General features: G+C 35.9%; 1 protein-coding gene across 1 annotated transcript in view; it reads left to right on the top strand.

Moving 5' to 3' along the window:
• Positions 1 to 17,307, top strand: part of LOC106130679 (homeobox protein prospero) — an 82,537-nt gene that overhangs the window by 21,601 nt on the left and 43,629 nt on the right. Inside the window, exon 2 of the mRNA XM_060949313.1 lies at positions 3,591 to 3,650. The gene's annotated coding sequence lies outside the window, so the exon portion shown is untranslated. The remainder of the gene's footprint in view (positions 1 to 3,590; positions 3,651 to 17,307) is intronic.

Genomic DNA, 17,307 nt, shown 5'->3' with positions numbered 1-17,307 from the left:
ACGAGATTGCGTCAAACCACTACAGATCTCCAAGGCATTAATTAGTCGAAACTGGGGTTGTAATCAAGCATAAAATTAAAACTTGGCACACGACAACAAAGGTAAGGGTGTGTCCACACCGCGTACCTTATGGCACGGCAATTTGTTCAAGACATCTGGCCATCACACCTGCCTGTTCGCCCGCTTTAAACTCCCCTCGAAACATACCTATACTAAACATCCTCAATTCCTACATTCTTTACAATAAAGTCCAAATTACAACATGTTGCTACTTAAAAAAATTACTATTACGGTTTTGCCAAAGGTCCAATGCCCCTGTCATTCAGCAACGCATTTACTCATTATAATTCGGAAATGACGAACAGTTTTCTCTCAAATTGTCCTAAAAGCGCTCGAGTGAAACATAACAGTTTGTTTGTTGCATTAGTCACTAGTTTTTGAACTCGTATAATTCGGGACTCCGGCCGGAACAATAACAGACATCTTTCAATTAGGCTCGTCGTCTATCAAGCGTTGTTTGTCCACTAGTCTAGCCGGCCGTCAATCTCAATAGTCGTATCTCGCAACACAATCACTACATAGTACTCGGTAGCATGCGTACGTTCATTCACACGAACACCCAAAGACGCAATATGTGTACACACTCAAGTCTGTGTGCGGCCCATTCAAGACGACGCGACCTCCTTACGTCACTTCCGGCGGTCGACGTCACAGTCTTACAAGTGGGCGTGTGAACGCACCCTAATGACATGATACAATGTGTTGACAGCTTGCGTTCCAAATTCAAAGATAAGAAGGGGTTATGTATGATTGTAACTGGCTGTAATCATTTAAATAAAAAAAAAATCTTCCCGTATGTAAGTAATTGAATATGATATTTCCGAAAATGAATTGACAATACAAAAGCAATTCTTGTCATCCGGTGTAAATTATTCCAAGTTCCTTTTGCGAAAAGAAATATTAAGAGTCAATTTGTTGGTGGCTCAGCAGGGGGCAAAGATGCGGGACGAAATAGTGGTAATTTGGGCCAAGTAGACCAATTTTAGTGGTCTATTGTGGTTCGAGGGTTCCCAAGAATGGTTCCTTCAATTTGGTCGCAGCCCGCATGCTCTGCAAATATATTTACATCGGATGCTGGATGTCTTTGTGTTTCTCGTGTAACTATAAGTGGATAATATTGTTGATGGTCTACATAGAATTCTTTATCCGTAGAAATTACATATATATAGTGGGCCATTTGGAAAAATTAACCACCTTCGATACATATAGAGGATATTCGCATATGTGGCCTTAATGTATTTATAATTCGTAGTCCTTAATTATTTTCATATAAACTGGTTATGCCGTGTGGTTCCCGGCACTTTAGAATACCAATCCATATCTTTCCCGTGGAGATCGTTAAAGGTGACTAAGGGAAAAAAATATTAAAAAACTTGAGATTCTTCTTGTAGGCGATGGGCTAGTAACCTGTCACTATTTTAATCTCAATTCGATAATTTACTCATACAGCTGAACGTGGCCTTTCAGTATTTTCATGACTGTTTTGTCTACCCCGCTAGGGAAAAGAACCGTGGACGCATGTATGTATTATGTTCTTTTGCATAAAAGCTTTTGAAGCTAGATGGCTAGCTCCTTTTCTTGATATGAAACCTTGATTCATTTTCAAAGCTAAAATGAGTCTTCTCATTAATTTCATCATAAGTTTAACTATCAAAGAATGATCTAAATTAAACACAATTTGGTTTGTTACCTACTCGTATATGTATTTTCTTCAATGGATTTGGATACCGCAATTAATGTGTTACAACTAGCACCTTTAACGCTCGCACAAAAAGTTTAACGTGACCTATACCGCCTGATAGAGATCAATAAAATCTTTCGAATAAAAAATCTTTTATTTCCAACAGATGTTTGTTTGGTTTCGTTTTCGTTTGACTTATGAAATGTGATATGGGCATTAAAAGGAATTTAATTGCCATAATTTAAAAAATATATATATAACTAGAGGCCGCCCGCGACTTCGTCCGCATGGAAACCCTATCAATCCCGCGGGAACTCTGGGATAAAAAGTAGCCTATGTGTTATTCTGGGTCTTCAGCTACCTACATACCAAATTTCATGGTAATCGGTTCAGTAGTTTTTGCGTGAAAGAGTAACAAACATCCATACAAACTTTCGCCTTTATAATAGTAGTAGGATATTAGAAACTATTAGCTGCTATGTAAAAGCTATTTTTATTGACAAATGTTACCTTTTACTAAGCTATTCATATTAAGTGCCGTTTGGTGGCCTCCGGGGAATAGAACCAATTCATATCTTTCCCATGGATGTCGTACAAGGCGACTAAGGGATATGCTTATAAACTTAGGATCCTCATGTAGGCTTAGCAACTTGTCACTATTTAATTATCAATTCCGTCATTATGCCATAGAGCTGAGCGTGGCTTTTCAGTCCTTTCAAGACTGTGAGCTCTGCCAACCCGGTAAGGGATATACTTAGATAATATGTATGGACTTGCCTGTAATTAAGCTTTTTTTTTCATTTTAATTAACACTCATATCGCAAATATTGATGAATAATATAAAAGGAAAGATTTCAAGTGTGTTAAATCATTTCGAATGGTTATTGGCTTGAATTTGTTTCATAAAATAAACAGACAGTCATTAGAAAACCAGGTGCGGGCACGCTCTAATTCAGCTTCAATAGTTATTGCATTACCACTTTTTGCAGTTTACTGAATTGGTGAATCCACCGGAAGTTATTTGTTAAACATAGACAAGATTTTGAATTTAGAATCATCGTTTTAAAATATGGTCCGATTTGGAACAAATGTTTGCGATTATTGTTGAAGAGAGTACTTAGGGAAGTAATTTCTTCAAAAAGTGTTATGTATAAGTATCTAAGAAGGTTTTGGGTACTTTTTTAATTAATACTGGCAACATGTAAAGTACTGAATAGTCAAATTTTACTAATATTCTCTAATCAATTACTTACATTAATAGTATACCTACTTAAAATGATATTTTTTTACGTAGTGTAAGTTTAAACTGCAACTTTTAGAAGTTATATATAAATAAATAAAAAAATAACTACCCTTTGCTCTAAGTAATATTTTCATGGGAATTTATTACAATAATCACTGTAAAGTGCGAAATCTATATAATTTTGTTATTAACGCCGGTATTCTTGTACGATTTCAACCGTTAACGTTCCCAAAATATCTACGTTTACAAAACAAACGCACCCTTTTTTAGAAGGGTGGAAAAAAATCGTTCGTCGAACCTAAGATTGGTAGTATCGGAAGTAAACAAGAAAAAATGTGCGCACGCGCGCTCACCGGGTGGGCCCGCACGTGGCCGCCCCTATGTCGATGTCGATCTAGTGATGTTCTTATCGATACTTTGTTATCTATGGTGTAATCGTAAAAGAAGGCTTGTTTCTAAGTTACTTTTTTTTCTTTATGATTAGACCTTCTCAAATCATTATTTTATCAAGTACCTAACTGAAGCTGATGGGTTAAGAGGTGCGATGTGAGGTCGTAGTGCTTTTCAATTTCGGGTTTTGATAAACTGTTTTCTTTTTTTTTTCAGATCCATCGGAGGCCACGGGCACATTTTACATCGGATAAGTGTTCGAAATTCAGATTAATGGTGAGTTTAATTTTTTATAACATTAAAAAATTATACGAATATTAATGTACTAGTAACTTTCATAGCAGAGTTTATAACTTAGGCAATTTCTCCAAATTTAATTACCATTACTATATTTTTTAACATTCCAATGTATTTTATTTCTTTTTAATAACAGGTTAATCTTTAATTTGATAGTGTTATTATTATATTTTATGTTATTATTGTTATATAACCGTAATTTTTGGAGTTTATTTAAACTCCATACTAATATAAAATTTACCAATTCTGTACAGTATAGACTCACATTTAATATAACTTCTTATATACAGATAAATAACAACCTATGACAAGAGCATTCATATCTAGAGTTAATCTATGAAACAAATAAAACCTTATTTAATAGGGACTAACCAAAAGGGACACACAACGCGTTTTTAGTTCTCTCAAGCATAAAATGTTCGTTTTTCGAACAAATCAAACATCCACAGACAATTTTTTCAGTAGACACGGGTCAAAAACTCAGTCGGAAAAGTCGTGAATATTTGAACGGGTGTGGGGGAAACAGGCACGACGTAGTGTGAAGTTATTGCAGCTCAATTTATTGTTTGGTTAACAACAAAGGTATTTTTTTTTATTTGTATTCTGTTGGGCCTACTTTAATTAAATTTAAATGGTACCTTTTTAAGGAGTCACTGTAGAACCTCAGTTTAATTTCGTAAAGTAATTCGATGTCATAATTCACCAAATACCTAGTGCATCAAAAATACCCATGGCGGTCGGAGACCATGAAAAATACTTTTCCAAATTTTAATAAGAGAGTAATTAACTTTTGCATGTAAAGTTTTTAATATCTAAGCAAGCGCTACAATTAAAGCAATAACTTATTATGATCGATTCGAATTTCAAATTCAAAATGCTAGTTAGAATCGTTAAACTGCACATTAATCAAGAACAACGCAGTTTTGAATATCGAACACCAAAAGCGAGCTATCGCGTAGGTATCAATACTATCAATGCACAACCCGTATCGCAAATTCGAGGCGCTGCTGTGTAGGGCCACTAGTTTATTACATGATAGTTTCTATTGCTCACGTTCTTTTTAATTAACTCACGTGAAAAACTTTTTCCTTTATTTTTACCAAACCGAATTAAAGGCGTTTAAACGTCTTAAATATTAGATACTTACCGACAACACGAGGCTTTTATTTAAACCTTCAAAACGAACAAAAAATTAGTTTACAATAGTATTTTCTTAGGCGTTGCTTCTGCTAGATAAACAGCGTATTTTCAGTAAAAGACGGCCTAGACAAATTTTAATGTTCCATTCAACCTGCCCAGGGTATGAGAGCAAAAATTTAAAGTTCATTTCCTTGCCTTACCTAAACACACAGGTGATTCGATTGCTAAATATTCTCAACAGCCAGTGACATTACAAACTAACGATACGTCTAGTACCTACAGTTACACCAGCCCGGTGCGTGGCCCAACTTTTCTCCGATAAGACATGACGTGTCCGTTATGAGTTTCTGATCACCTTCGGTTGGCAGTACGTACCGCCCACGCTATTGTGCATGTTCGCAATTCGAACGGTGTTAATGTTTGTCTATGGGTTTTTGGACGCCGATGCTCTTTTCTTTTTTTTTCATTAGATTTTTGTTAAAGCTATTCTAGTATGTTCAATATGAATTATTATATTAAATGGAAGCCACCAAAGGGTGCTATTACAAAAATGTCACTTTACAAGCCTAATCATAGAATTCATAACAAGCTATTACTTGGGTAAGGAAATTTTGTAATTGAACTTTACTACAATGAAGTTTAACTTCAAAACCTACAATACCGATGCTTATCCACGCACTAGAAGACTAATCAATATAAGTAGGCGCTCATTCAGACGCTATAATTCCGTTAATAAAAATACAGTGTGGCTCAAAGGGGGCAGTGGGAGTCGGAAGCGCAATGGGCTTCGGAAAATTCACCCGGTGAATGGGAAAACGCGGCGATAGACAAACAGCAGGCTGACCCCGGCCTCCCCTACACCCACCTAACGTGCATTTTGAAATAATGCCCCCTACGGCTATGTTACCCAGACCATAGACAATTTTCAAATTTTCCTGCGTACGCCATTCGAATTTTGAATTATTAACTCAATTAATTTTTACTCAAATAATTTCATCATTCCTATATAGGCTTCCATTTTCAAATACCGTGAGCGTGAATCGAAAATTTCGACCAGTAATAGGTAAGACTTTTTCAAAATTTCCGATTCACGCTTACGGTATTATTGTTAATTTATCTGTAAAATATTTGGAGATGATTTCGTATATAACATAATGCATCTATTGTTTACTCGTGTCGAACAAAAGTAGGGTGTTACCTTATTCATTTTGTATTAATAGTATGGAAATTAAATAAAGCTTCAACCTCCCGATGTCAGATGCAAACGTATCTTACTAGAGTTTAGCGCGAACGCACAGAGAGGTTATAAATCTCGTCGACACGAAATGGCTGACCAGTTCCATCCCCCTTTCATAGATCTATGTTGCCATAGCCTGCCTGCAAAAGTGTGCGCCATAAATTTTATACAAGCGGCAGTGTGCAGTAAAACTGAACTAGGGTTTGAATGTGTGCGAAAATTCGTGTTTCGTAAGTGGAGTGGACATCGCCAGTTTTGCTTTGTGTATGTGTCGTGTACTACGGAAGTACCGAGCCTGCCAGATAGGAGTGTTACACACTAATCTAAATAAATTGATAGAAACAACGCTCGTATTGACGTGGGGTTATTTAGCCGTTCAGATAAGATAGCTGTCTGTTTTTGTATGGTTTTATTTTATTTGTGAAATAAAAAAAAAATGTAAAAAAGACTTTTTTTTTCTAATTTGTTGATGATTAATTACACTCACTACGCATGTATCTAGCTACTATAAAAATAATTATGAAATCAAATATTTTTAAATCATTGACAAAAGATTCCTAAAATATGTTTAGGTGTCCTAACTTGACTAACTTCTGAAGAATGGTCACCCGAATTCCGCTCGCTGCTCATTTTTCGTGTCCCTTTTTACGTTTTTTCTTAGTAACGATGTAAGGCCTTTCATGTAGCTTTCCATTCGGCCGGTTAAAAGCGCTGAAAGAAGTGTGAACCCGTCCGTGCTCATCGCCAGTCAGCTGTGGTTAACTCACATAGGACTATGGACTTCCCTCTGCATAGCTTAGTCTACTGTTGTCACTAAAAATACCTAATCGTTTATTTTTAAAAAGCCTAAGCCTCCAATCGTTTAAAAAATCCGGCGTAGTCACTCTTCAGTACCTAGAGCAAGTCGTCAACCAAAATAGAGTGTAAATTTACCTTAAATGAATCAGAAAACCCACACAGCTTTATTAAGAACGTTATCGGCTACGCACTTATACATATTTACTCATAAACGTGGCTAAAGCGGAGAGACTGCACAAAAACGCATCTTCCCCCCACCCCCCCAGCGGCCGGCGAATACATTCGACTAGCCCATTTGCAATATCCCATTGTGTGAGTGACTGTCTATACGAGAACCGTTAGTGTGGGCGACTAGGGCTGACTGGACGAAAATTGCTTTTTTTTGGTTCAGATGTCTCAATAAATTATAATACCGTAGAGGCCTTTTGCCAAACAATTTCATTAGCTTACCTAAAGTGAATATATTACACAATCTAGATATTACATCTTTGAACAAAAACTGGAAATAAAAATGCAATATGCTAGATAAAAAGAAAAATACCAACCAACCTACCAAATCTTATTCATACATCGACTAGCTCAAAATGCTAATATCAAAACTAGTATAGCGGAGTAGTAACAAAACGCAATTGTAAAGGCGTATGCATTTTAGAATGCGAAAATTCGAAAATGGCAGGTGAAAAATTTTGTGGACAAAAAAAAAGTGGTAACCCTACGCACGACCCACACCAGCAAGAGTTTGCTTAGTCCATGCGTAGTTTTACCATGTACGTGTATGTACTCGGTATTGGTTTTCTGTAGTACCGCTGGGCTTTAACAAATTTCAAATTCACAAAATCGTGATTGGTCAGTATTTTGTTTGAATAAGCGAACGCACTGCATAGCTTAAAATTTGCTAGCAGTTAATTCGTTTAGGTGTAAAATGATGAGTTTTATCCAATTTGTTTACAGATCCAACGCGATTGTGTACTTCAGTCGATTGCTATTTTGTTTATTTTGCTATGAGCCTATTCATCATTAGAATTTATATAACAGTCATTTCGATATTCCTTTGTAAATAATTGATTATACAAATCGTTAGAGCAGAACACCTCAGAGTGATGATATTGAAAAAAGCCGATCACGCGTCATTTCGTCATTTCGAATTATTGCTACAAATGAAGCAATTAAGTGTGCACGCGCCACTACCCAAACTATAGACAACCGGATGACAGACGCTTTAATAACCGTCTAAGATTCCAAATATCAATTTCTAGCTAATCGCTCGAGCGGATCCACGTCACTATCATAAAACTTGAATACGGAACCAGGAAGTGCGCTACAAAAACTCGACCAATCAACTCGAGTTCGACATTCGAAATTCAAACTCATCCTTCGCCCGGGCAGCATGACGGTGATAATTCGAAACTTTGAAAATAGAACAATGCATGGCTTCCTTCAAGACGTCATTGTTTAATTAGAAAGGGCGTTCGGAAGAAACATTATTACGATCATGGTAGAAACTGATCGCGCGTAAACAGGCAATTCCGTTGCTTTCTAAATCTACCTATTATCAGCCTTAATATCTTAACTTTAAGACCCTTAAATTTGTTTATTAATTACTTTGTTGAAATTCAAAGACAACAGTGAAAATTGTCTAGTCATTCCACACATGCTGATGGAGCACTGCGGCATATGGAGCCGTGAAGTGATAACGCGCGTTTTAATTAGCAAACAATACTTTTCATTTGTTCCCCCCGTTACAGTCAAGTTTCGTAAGGAAATTAAAAAAAAAAACTTTTATATAAAGCAAGAACTTTTTAATATCCAATATTCATGAAGAATATACACAAGTGGCTTGTCTTATTTACTAGACGTATTTTTATATTTTTATTTCGTATTTTTTGTGGATAATAGTAGTTTCAGATGAAGGAATACAATTTCATAAATTTTTCTAAATCTTTTTGCAGCAAAACTTAGATTCGAGATTCTTTAAACTTCTAACCCAAGTTTTAATCTCGAAATGAAAATATAAGTATAAAAAATATAAGTAAAGTATAAAGTAAACTGTCCTAAACCGACTTAAAAGTTACAATAAATCTGAAAAAATACGAAAAAGGAACAATACACCTTTATGACTCGTGAATAACCATAATGGTTCACCTTGGTGTTCTACGGTTAACTTTTTGTAAATTCAATTCAAAATTAAACTGAGACCTCATTAATCGGGAGTCGAATGATAACTCAATTATTTTTAGCCTTTGAATTGAAACTAAAATTCTTTTTGCTTCCTGTTACAGTTAGATACTGGCAGTGTATAGCTTCTTTCAAAATGAAACAGTAAATTTAAAAATTGAGCTATATTCTATTTTCAAATGGCACCGGTAAAGTAAGGCTGAGGTCAGACGTCCGCTGGCAGATGCTCCGCGGCCGGTACGGATCGCGACAGCTTGGCGACCGTTGTAATTATAGAAGGTAATAGGAAAGACAATAGACACGGCAGACAATGCAAAGTGATGTTGATGATTATTTTTGGTATAGATTTAAATTTTGAAGTGAATGATTTTTGTATGCCAAAAATAAGTAAATAAAAGATTGCATTTATATTGATATTCTAACAGCCACGAATAGAGCTATCAAAACAGTTTTGTGATAGTAAAAGAAATTTAGGATGATCATTTCCACAGTTTTTGAATCGTAGTAAAAATAGTAATGAGTTGATAAGTTATTTAAAAGTTTATAAATAGGGTCGGTAAATTTAAGTATATAGGTAATTTACAAATTCACTATCATCCAGACTTCAATTAATAAAATCTACTTTGACATCATTAAAACTGGACATGTCTTAACATTTTTATGCCTACAATGAAAAGAAGGGCACGGCTCATAACATCACGATCATAAACTATATTATACAAAGATCCTAAACAACAGTGTGCATCTGCCCTAATGACATGAAAACACGCCATTGTTTTACAGTTTAACTTCTAATGCGAAAAGAAGGGTGATATAATTTTGCTTAAATTAATAATTTTAACTGATATGATATGTTTAAGATTAATAAATTTCAAAGATGTAAATATTTTTTTTATACTCGTTAATCAAAAGTAATAATAAGTTTTAATATTTTAATGACAAGCTCCGTATACCCTGGAAGAATTTGGCTCTTTGAATATATTTTTAATCTTAATTGTCAACTTCTAGTTCATCGAACCCATATGTGTATTCTTCACTCATAAAAACTTATACTTCCTACCCTCGCCCTGTAAATATTTACCCTCAAACGGTTTGCTATCCCATGGGAACCTACTTAAACAATGTAAATTGAAACAATAGCCTATGGTCGCTCTTAAGACGAGCCGTGGGAGATATAAAACAATGGATCCGCACAAAGGAGCGAATTAACAAGAAGTGTACGGGTTAAAATGGCCGAATGAGAGAAATATAAGAAAGAATATCCGTGTAGCTCCCGGCACCAATACAAAAAAGAATAGGACCACTCCATATCTTTCCCATGGATGTCGTAAAAGGCGACTAAGGGATAGGCTCACAAACTTGGGATTCTTTTTTAGGCGATGGGCTAGCAACGTGTAACTAGTTGAATTTCAATTCTATCGTTAAGCCAAATAGCTGAACGTGGCCATTCAGTCTTTTCAAGGCAGTTGGCTCTGACTGCCCCGCAAGGGATATAGACTAGACCATATGTATGTATGTAATATCAAATTTCAGATCGTTGTTAATTCGTGTATTGGTCGTGGAGGTAAGACGTTAGTGGCTTCGTGTATAAATCTGACTGACCCGATCCAGGACCCATGGTCAAGGGCATACCCCGGGCTCATTTCCAGAGATATGAGGATGCAAACAGAAATAAACCCTAGAAGAAAAAGATTAAGTTTCAGATTGTAACTGTGGTTTCTGGGATTTGATCAGGGCACATTATCGACTCAAAATGCTCATTATCAGGTAAGGTCAGGTCAATGTATGGCGATATACATACATACATACATAAAATCACGCCTCTTTCCCGGAGGGGTAGGCAGAGACTACCTCTTTCCACTTGCCACGATCTCTGCATATTTCCTTCGCTTCATCCACATTCATAACTCTCTTCATGCAAGCTCGGCGGTTTCGGGTACTTTTGACCTGTATGGCGATTACATGAAATATTTTAAATGTGGAAAAATCTGACCAAGAACTTGTGCAAGGATCGTGACAAATGGGAATATTGCATTACATTATTACACTGAAAAACTATGGTAGGTAAAGATAGCGACCATTATGCATGTATTTGAAATATGAACCTAAGACCTCACGCAAACTTGCACTAATTAGCGCTTATAAATTTTATATAACGTGACTGAAGAGCCTCGCCCTTTGTCTATACTTCGAAAAATACTAAGATTTCCCTCTTGTCTATGGCAGTTAAGTCCACTCGACTCATACTCGCCACTTCCTAAGTTATCTCTGTATAGTTAAAAAGTAAATTTCGCCTAGGAAGACTTTACGTAAATATCACGTCTTTATTCCTTAACAGGTAGATAGAGCCAATAGTCTAAAATATCAAAGGCCACGTTCGATCGGATGTGTTAAATATAAAATTAAGGATAAAAAATTCAAATTTAGGTTGTACCTAAGCGTAAGAAAAATATCTCAATTTTGTAAATTTTATTGTTGATTCAATTTAACAATCTGGAACAAAAGCAGCGGTGTGGTTCTATTCTTACTGCCGGGAACCACACGGCTAAAGGATATAAACCTCTATTAACCAGTTAAGCACTTAAGTTTTCCCTCTCGACCCCAGCCGCCGACTTCCTAAGCCATAGTTCTCACAATCAAAAAAAGATTTGTCAGCGGAAGACCATGCTTCCAGTGCGGTCGCGCGGCAAACGATAATAGCCCTACAGCCTATCAGTTACAACAATGACCCTTGAGGTGCCCTGTTAGGTTCGGATACACGCACTAATATTCAGTGTTCTAAAAATAAAATACTGGCTGAAAATATTTACTGAAAATATCTGTTAATATATTGCATGGTAGTGAATATATGACGTTTTAAATAAGTAAAAGAAAAATTGAGATGATCATCTTTGGGATTATCTAAAACATAATTGAATTCTGCTTAAGCAAATCGTAGACTGTTAGATAATGCTATTATTACCTATTAAAAGTTCGTCTTTTTTGTTCTTTAATTTCGATCAATATATATAAGAAATGTTCTATGTTTGTTAAAGTGGTCTGAATAAATTTTCTTGTCATTTTAATATTTAAATTAAGACAATACGAAGAAGAAGAAGTTAATTAAACACACAAAAATGAATTTAGTATTCAGAAATTACACACCTATCCACTTTAACAACCTACCAACCATAGAACATTTAAAAAATCCTTAGTTGTGAAACTTTTGTACACTGTATCCGAACGGACTCGGTGCAGGCGCATCGACAGACAGGAAGGAAGTGTAAGGCGAGCGCGTGAGAAGTGCGCAAGCGCCGTGAGAACCTAGCACCACCTGACCGAGACTTCTTGGGCCGGGTCATTCGGTGTTGACAGGAATAAGGAAGTGATTAGAATTATGTTTTGAACGATTGTAAGTCATCATTATTATGTTATTACTGGGTGTCAATTTGACAAAAACAGTGATTTTTTTTAAGGTATGGGAATGAAAGATACCTTATTTACAAAGTGAAAAATAAATAAATTTCCTACTAACTACTCTAACTTACTTTTTCGAAGTACATGATTTCGCAGTAATTAATTATTTCAAGTAATTTAACTAAAAGTTTGGCCTTTCAATTTTGTATACCATTGGTCCTACCTACTCCGTAAGGGATAAAGACGCGTGTTTATGTATGAAACTAATGAATCACTACAAAATTGTGCAAGTATTTCAAAACATTAAATTGCTTACTTTCGGCTATCCCAAAGATCTGAGTACTTTTTACAAAAAACTAGGTTATAGGCGATGGACGAGCAACCTGTCACTATTTGAGTCTCAACTCTATCATTAAGCCAAATAGCTGAACGTGGCCATAGTCTTCAAGACTGTTGGCTCTGTCTTCCCCGCAAGGGATATAGGCGTGACCATATATATGGATAAAATCCGCGTTATATATGTACCGTCAACAAAACGATAAATCACATGAGTCATAGGCAAACGATATGACGGGCTCAAATAAAAGAGATCACCAATCGTTCCAACTCGAAGATCAGGGTGCGACGACCTTGCGTGGATTGAGTCATAAGCTGTGGCGGGAGCGGGCGCGATATGCGGAGTAGGTAGTATCTACTATTTAGCCAATTTATCTAAATTGGCTAATTTCATAACGAACTTAAGAATAAATATTATTGTGAATTGACAATCTAGCAAAATATTGAAGATCATTCAATCAATTCTCCGACGTCGCTTATGCTACAGATTTTTATCAGATATTTTTATTTTGCTTTAATGTACCAATATTGAGTCAATATTTTATTTTTTTGACTTTTTAATGTAACTATGAAATAAGTGCACAGAATTATATAGGTATCTATATATAGGTATATAGAGGCCGCCCGCGACTTCGTCCGCATGGAAACCCTATCAATCCCGCGGGAACTCTGGGATAAAAAGTAGCCTATGTGTTATTCTGGGTCTTCAGCTACCTACATACCAAATTTCATGGTAATCGGTTCAGTAGTTTTTGCGTGAAAGAGTAACAAACATCCATACAAACTTTCGCCTTTATAATAGTAGTAGGATTTCGTATCATTGTTAGAAATCTATTGTTGCGATCTCGAATAAAATATTTAAAAATACTCTATACCTATTTCTATACTAGCATGAAGTAAAAAAGCATACATAACCTTAAGGTCCTGTTTCTTATGACTTGTCCAGTTTGGAAAGTGCAACCGGGGTCTGGGGCCCGGCCGGAAGGAATCAGGGGCACAATCTCTGCGTCCGGCACCGCTTCCGGGGACGCGCCCGCCCGTGACCTGCGCACGCGCACCTAATTACCTCGTTTTGAAAAAGGAATGCTTGAATGAAATGCCATTTAATTATGAGATTTGTAGGTGCAAATTGCACCTCCTATCCGTATAAACGCGACGCGTTAAATTTATTGGCAGAATTCAAATATGGTCCATTTTTTTTTCAGTATGACTTAAACAGTACTGTAATAATTATATGAAAATCTGATTTACAAAATAACGGAAGAATATATCAGAAAATTGAAGGATTAAAAATTAAATCATAAAAATAGTTCACTACGACAAAAAAAATTTACCTACTCCACAGATATCTGAATAAGTTATTCATTCTTGAAAAAAAAGAAGTAACTATAACACCTAAACTTAAAATAAATTGCAAAGAACAAAATCCAACGCTACAAACAGGGCCCTCGCTTATTCTAAGGAGGAGGTCTGTCATACAAAATGAATACAAAAGAAAAACATACCTTTCGCACCTCCCATTTGTAAACAACGCTTAACCTTCTACCGCGACGACACAAATGAAGCAAAAATAATCTCCTTCACCTTTATAAAGCGATATTTATGCGCCGCCCCCTCTGAGATCTTATTAGGACTACACGGGAGCAACATTTAAAAATGGAACTGTTTTGAAATAGGAATCTTTTTTTCAGATGTTGATCATGGCTTTGACCCTTAAGGTGGACTTTGACATTTGGTAGCATTGCGAGTTTAATAAGAAAATGTATTTATATTAGAAAATCCTATGACATGAAATAACTAGATCCTATGTACCTACTTGTCTTGAGATTTGAAATTTGGCATGTAGGTAGGTCCTTTATGTCGTCTAGGTGTGCACTAAGAGAGAATTTTCCGAAATTCCCGCGGGAACTAATTACCATTATTACATTCTGCAACCAAAATTAAATCAATAACAAATCTTTGTTTTTATATTAATATTGATTAAGTACTTAAAAATAATTATGTTTACATCAGCAATTAAAATGAGCTGTAATGCGAAAATAGTTGTTAACTAGGGTTCCTCAAGGCAAATGAGGGGTGAGACCTAATGAATAATTAAACTCGCGTACCGTCAATTGCGATCACGTAAGGAAAGCAATTAACACCCGGGCCTACCTAGGAGTGGTTCGCGCCTTGCGCCTTGTCATTAATTATTGAATAAATAATTCTATAATTACATTTTTATTTGATTTACTACCGATACTGACCTGAATTTCAAAATTTGTAAAATATACATACATATGATTACGTCTTTATCCCTTACGGGGTAGACAGAGCCAACAGTCTTGAAAAGACTGAAAGGCCACGTTCAGCTGTTTGGCTTAATGATTTGAGATTCAAATAGTGACGGGTTGCTAGCCCATCGCCTAAAAGAAGAATCCCACGTTTATAAGCCTATTCCTATTATGTAAAATAAATCCACTAAATATATCCCCCCCTATTTGTAAAATATAGGTTTAAACGCGCTCGTAACGTAATTTATATTAGTTTCGAATCATGTTACAATGATCCGTGGTCACCGAGCAACTGAAAATCGGCGGGCTACTGCTCCGTCATGTCCGAATGTTCTTCTAGCGCCAACTATGTATAAGTACTACTGTCACAATAAGCACTAACTGAGTCCGTATTTTGGACCAGGTTCCATTAAAAGTACGTAGATGTAGCGGAAGAAGAAGTATGTAGGAGTCATAGCGATTAGAAAGTATAAAGTCTCTGCCTACCTTCGGGTAAGATGCGTGACCATGCGTGACACGCAAAAAGAAAAAAAAAATCTTCATCATGAGCAATAAAACTCGAACAATAACAATTTTACGCAAGAAAAAAATAATTACAAAAAAAAACCTTAAGTACGGAGACCGCATTTAAATTCCCGATGTTGTTCTTGAGGCGATGAAGGGTGGGGGGTCAAGTGGGGGGAGGCGGCGGTTGAAAATGTTGAATTACGGGAAAATAAAAAAAAGATAGTTCGCATCTTTCCACTAGCGTTCAATCATAGATATATCACACGAGTGATAGAGTAGATATAATTTCTGTAGTAAATCTACAGAAATTATATCTACTCTATAACTCTAACTATCTATTCTAATCAATGCCTTCATACATATGTACCCATATACCACTTTTTTATCCCTTACGGTGCCAACAGAGCCAACAGTTTTCAAAAGACTGAAAGGTCACGTTCAGCTGTATGGCTTAGCGATAGAATGCGCCTATGGCCAAAATGCCAATCTTAGTTTATTAGCCCAAAAAATATGTAATAATTTAACTATCCGTCGAATTTTTGTAATGTAAGTAGCTTTTAAACCGGCCGCGTGAATTTAGCGCCATCTACAAAATAATAAAGATTTAATCGGGATGAAAGGTATTGTATGTCCTTCTCCATACTGTTTATACGCAAGATTTCAAGAAGATTGCTTCAGTATCATGATAACGCGTGAACAGGTTCAAACAAACTCACTTTCGCATTTATGATATTACATACATACATACATATGGTCACGTCTATATCCCTTGCGGGGTAGACAGAGCCAACAGTCTTGAAAAGACTGAATGGCCACGTTCAGCTATTTGGCTTAACGATAGAATTGAGACTCAAATAGTGACAGGTTGCTAGCCCATCGTCTAAAAAAGAATCCCAAGTTTGTAAGCCTATCCCTTAGTCGCCTTTTACGACAACCATGGAAAAGAGATGGAGTGGTCCTATTCTTTTTTGTATTGGTGCCGGGAACCACACGGCACTTATAATATTAGTAAGGATAATTTATTGGAGTTCTAATAAACATTACTTAGTATATCGTGAATTCACGGCATCTTAGGTCCTTGTGTATTTTGCGCCTAACCTATTCATCTCTCCTTTTTGCGCAGAAATGTCATTAGACGGTCTAATGATGTGGTTTCTTTTAAGAGAAACTTTGCAATAATTACAGTCTTTGGGAAACAGGGTAAGAAGTATAAAGGGGATGTTTTCAGACATTTTCAAAGCATATTTTATTTTAAAGACGTAAATAACTTTTAACTGATTTCCAAAAAAGTGGAGGTTACCAGTTTATAAATTTTACCACCTTTCTTATAGTTTAATTATATTTACTTGTAGGTACTTTTCTAAGTCCAACCTAATATTTTTAACGCAAAAGAAAAACTCAATTCCATTAATGTTTATTCAGTTAAACTTTGTGACATTTGGCTCCGTCTACTCCGAAAGGAATAAAAACGTGACATTCGTGTGTATTTTTCATTCAACTAACAAACATACATGTGAGCCTGCTGGAAGAAATATCTCTAGAAATAAGTAGTGTGCCCTTGTACTGAATTTCTCTTTATTTTAAGTTTTTGTTTTATTTTCCTTGTTGTACATAAATATATAAATAAATAATAAATAAATACATCGCATATTAAAACATGCGATGTATGCAAGATTCGGTCATTTTTTTTTAACCGACATAGAAAAACAAGTTCTAAAAAGGCCAGTAAGAAAGTCGAAAGACAAAAGAGGTGCCACCGAGATGCGTGGAAAGA

This window comes from Amyelois transitella, chromosome 18, assembly GCF_032362555.1.
Source record: "Amyelois transitella isolate CPQ chromosome 18, ilAmyTran1.1, whole genome shotgun sequence".
In the NCBI taxonomy this organism is placed as follows: domain Eukaryota; kingdom Metazoa; phylum Arthropoda; class Insecta; order Lepidoptera; family Pyralidae; genus Amyelois; species Amyelois transitella.
This window is presented reverse-complemented; position numbering and strand designations above follow the sequence as displayed.